Source organism: Gekko japonicus, unplaced genomic scaffold (genome assembly GCF_001447785.1).
Source record: "Gekko japonicus isolate JY-2015 unplaced genomic scaffold, Gekko_japonicus_V1.1 scaffold8, whole genome shotgun sequence".
NCBI classification, from domain to species: Eukaryota; Metazoa; Chordata; class Lepidosauria; order Squamata; family Gekkonidae; genus Gekko; species Gekko japonicus.
Genome location: NW_015167057.1, coordinates 196,952 through 200,873, shown reverse-complemented (window position 1 = coordinate 200,873; position 3,922 = coordinate 196,952).

Below are 3,922 nucleotides of genomic sequence, written 5' to 3'. Positions count from 1 at the left end.
TGAATGGCTCTTGCCTTGAAAACTCTAGGGGGTCACCAGAAGTCGGTTATGACTCAACGGCTAAAAAAAGCTCCTTCGCAAAAACTGTGCCGAGTAGATCAATATTGCACCCATTTTAAAGAGTCAGAAAATGAGGCTCAGAAAACAGATGCAGTTTAATCTGGATCAAACTTGGTGGGCACAGCAAAGTTAGCTACAACCAGTCTTGAACAGTAAGGGTATAAATTGAAGTAAGGGTATAAATTGAACTCAGTGGGATTGATTCCTGAGGAAATATTCCAAGGGGTTTCTGCACTGGTTATTTGCCCTGGGTTTGATGCTGTTTGGATGTGCATTTCCCCCCCTGCTTCCCCACAGCATCCTGGTGTATTCATGCACCTTCAGGGCTTTTCTCCAATGTTTCTCAAACCTGCTTCACTCTGAAGTTTTGGGAAAGATCATAACGAAGTCTGGATAGTTGCTGTGTGGGTGGAAAAATTCGGATTTTCCCGGTCCCACTCATGCAGCAGCCGTTTGCCCTGCTGGTAGCCATTTCCTCTCCACACTGCAGATGGGTTTTTTCCAACTGCCCACTGAAAAATCAGCCATCTTTGTTACAGAGATATGCTTCATTCAGTGTAGAGCCAGTTTGGTGTAGTGGTTAAGTGTGTAGACTCTAATCTGGGAGAACCAGGTTTGATTCCCCACTCCTCCACTTGCAGCTGCTGGATGACCTTGGGTAAGCCATAATTCTGGCACAGCTGTCCTTGAAAGAGCAGTTTCTGTCAAGAGCTCTCTCAGCCCCACCTACCTCACAGGGTGTCTGTTGTGGGGAGGGGAAGGAGTTTGTAAGCCGCTCTGAGACTCCGGGTGAAGGGCGGGGTATAAATCCAATCTCTTCTTCTTCTCTTCTTCTTTCACGTATCTCTGCAAGGAAGAGGCTAGAGACTTACTTCTTTAAAAAAATGAAAGCTGGGAATTCAGAAAACTCAATGCATATTTTGGTATAACTATACGTTGGTATAACATTATTAAATCACCATTTAAAAAAAAAAAACAGTACCAGGGAAACCTGCTACGTGGAAGCCCTGTTGGCTGCTCTGCTTTGTTAGCTGCCACAGCTGCAAGAGGGAAACTACACAAGCCTGGCCTTGTGTGGAAAACACTCTGGCCTAACGTCCCCTCAGGATGTCAATCATAATAAACTTTGCTGGATTGTGCCCGGTGCATTTAAGACAAAACGCTCTTGTGTGGAGCATCCAGACTACTTGTCTCCTGGAAATTAATACGCAAAGCTGGGTTAAATCCAAGCCGCTCAGATCCCCTGGGTTTCTTGGGGAACTTAAAAAACTCTCAAAGCACCAGGGGCTCAATTTAATAACAGAAGAATTGCCTTCACGGAGACAGACCCAAGGCCCACACAGGCCCAGCTAGAGGAGGGGCTGTGGCCAATGCTCCCTCTAAGCCATGAAGATTTGTGAGCAAAAATTCTACTTTGTGAACTACTGGCATTAAAGTTGCGAGCGAGCGATTTGGCTGCTGCATAAATGAGTTTGCTCTGGAGCCATTCTTCCCGAGCGAAGACAAAAATTTATGTGCTGGAGGCTAAAAAACTGTGAGATAGCTCACACTAGCTCAGCTTAGAGGGAATGCTGGCTGTGGCTTAGTGGAAGAGACCTGTTGTTGTGTGCAGAAAGTCCCAGGTTTCAATCCCTGGCAGCTCTAGTTTACACAGAAGAGGAGATTGGATTTATACCCCACCCTTCACTACCCAAGGGAGTTTCAGAGCAGCTTACAAACTCCTTTCCCTTCCCCTCCCCACAACAGACACCCTGTGGGGTAGGTGGGGTTGAGAGAGCTCTGACAGAAACTGCTCTTTTTTAAGAACAGCTCTTATCAGAACTATGGCTTGCCCAAGGTCATCCAGCCAGGTGCAAGTGGAGGAGTGGGGAATCAAACCCAGTTCTCCCAGATTAGAGTCCGCGCACTTAACCACGACACCAAACAGGAAAGACCCTGGAGAGTCCCTGTATGGAGGCATCAGAGCTAGATGGGCCAATTGTCTGACTGGATCAGTCAGCTTCATATGTTCACATCCCTGGGAAATTCACAAGAAGGGCATCATGCCACCTCTCCTTAATTATTGCTGGCTTCCCACAGGCAGCCTCTCCACTCCTTCGTATGGATATCCCATTCATCATAGCTAATAGCCATTGAGAAATCTATTCTACATGAATCGGCGTAATCCCGTTTTTTAAAAAACAGCAGAGCAAGTTGCCATCATTGGATCTCAGGGCAAGAACTTCGGTAATAAGTTGACTGGGTGCTGCATGAAGAAGTCATTTATCAGCCAGACGCTGGATCCTCCCCACCCCCCACCTGCCCGCCTCCAGTTCTAGAGAGCACAAAGTTTTCTCTGCCCACTTACCCCACACTGTTCCCATTTGTATAAACCTCTGTCATGTCCCCTCGCAGAGTTGTCTTTTTTTATACCCCAAACATGCAAGCCGGCGCTAAACTCCGGCATCTATTTTCGGTTCCCAGACTCCACACGGAGATATATGGAGCCGTAATAAAAGAGGGACCGCCTTGAACAAATGCTGTGTTCTTTTTCTTTTTTAAATGTGGATCACACCAGCCTGCAACAAAGAAATAAGAGGTTCTGAGCCTTTGCAGAATGCAGTGCTTCATCTGACTGGGGTCCAGTAGAAAGGGAAGGTCCCCAAAAGAGCACCGCGGGGAGAGCAGCTACCTGCTGAAGGTGCAGAGGCAAATTTATTCATAATTAAAAGAAACTGATGTGTTCAGCCTGGACCACAGATGGCTCTTTCTCGGTGGAATTATGTATATTTATAAGGTACGCTCTGGGGTGTGTGTGTGTGTGTGAGTACACCGTGTGGATACTGCCACACAGGATTTGTTAATCTAAATCAGTGAATCAGATTGGGAATGCGTTTTTCAGTACAATCAGGGACGGATTGGGACATCCAGTGACCCAAGAGCAAGCTACGTGACCCATAACAACATTGGTGACACAGCTGCCAGTTCTGGGTTGGGAAATACCTGGATATTTAGAGGGAGGAGCCTGGGGAGGGACCCGTAGAGTTCACCCTTCAAAGCAGCCGTTTCCTCCAAGAGAACTGACTGTGGTAACCTGGAGATCAGTTGTAATAGCAGGAAATCACCAGGTGCCACCTGGAGGTTGGCAACTGCAACTGACAGTGCCACAACCCCCTGCTCCTGGTGCCAGCGTCGCCTGCCCCGTAATGCTGTGAGGTTTCGTTCATCCTGGTCCTGGCCATAAGTTGCCTTCCAAGGCCATCACCCACTGGGGAACATTCCCAGTAGGGGCCAATCTGCCCTCGGCTATCAGGAGTGGTCTTGGTACCCTGCCCTGCCCTGGAGAGTCCAGCCTAGCCCGATCTCATCACCTCTCAAAAAGCTAAGCAGGGTCGGCCCTGGGGAATGGGAGACCTCCCAGGAATACCAGGGTCGTGCAGCAGAGGCAGGCAGTGGCCAACCACACCTGATCATCTCTGCCTTGACTTGATGGCATCAGCAACAACCCTTCTGTACCCTGTGAACTGACTCTGAGCAGGTGCAGCATCCCTTCCTTCCAGCTCTGTAACTACACCCCTAGGAACAGGGTTGTCAACTCTCAGCTACGAAATACCTGGAGATTTGGGGGTGGAACTTGGAGAGGACCCCGAGCAAAGGCATAATGCCACACCGTCCACCCTCCAAAGCTGTCCTCTCCAGGGGAGCTGATCCCGGTCACCTGGAGATCAGCTGCAATTGGGGGGGGGTGTCTCCAGGTGCTACCTGGAAGTTGGCAACCATATCTAGGAAGGAGAGGAGAGGCGGTCAGAAGACGGAGTTACAACCGGGCTTCCGCCCTCAGCCCCCGACCCCATTTTTGGCAACTCTGCCAGAGGAGCTCCCC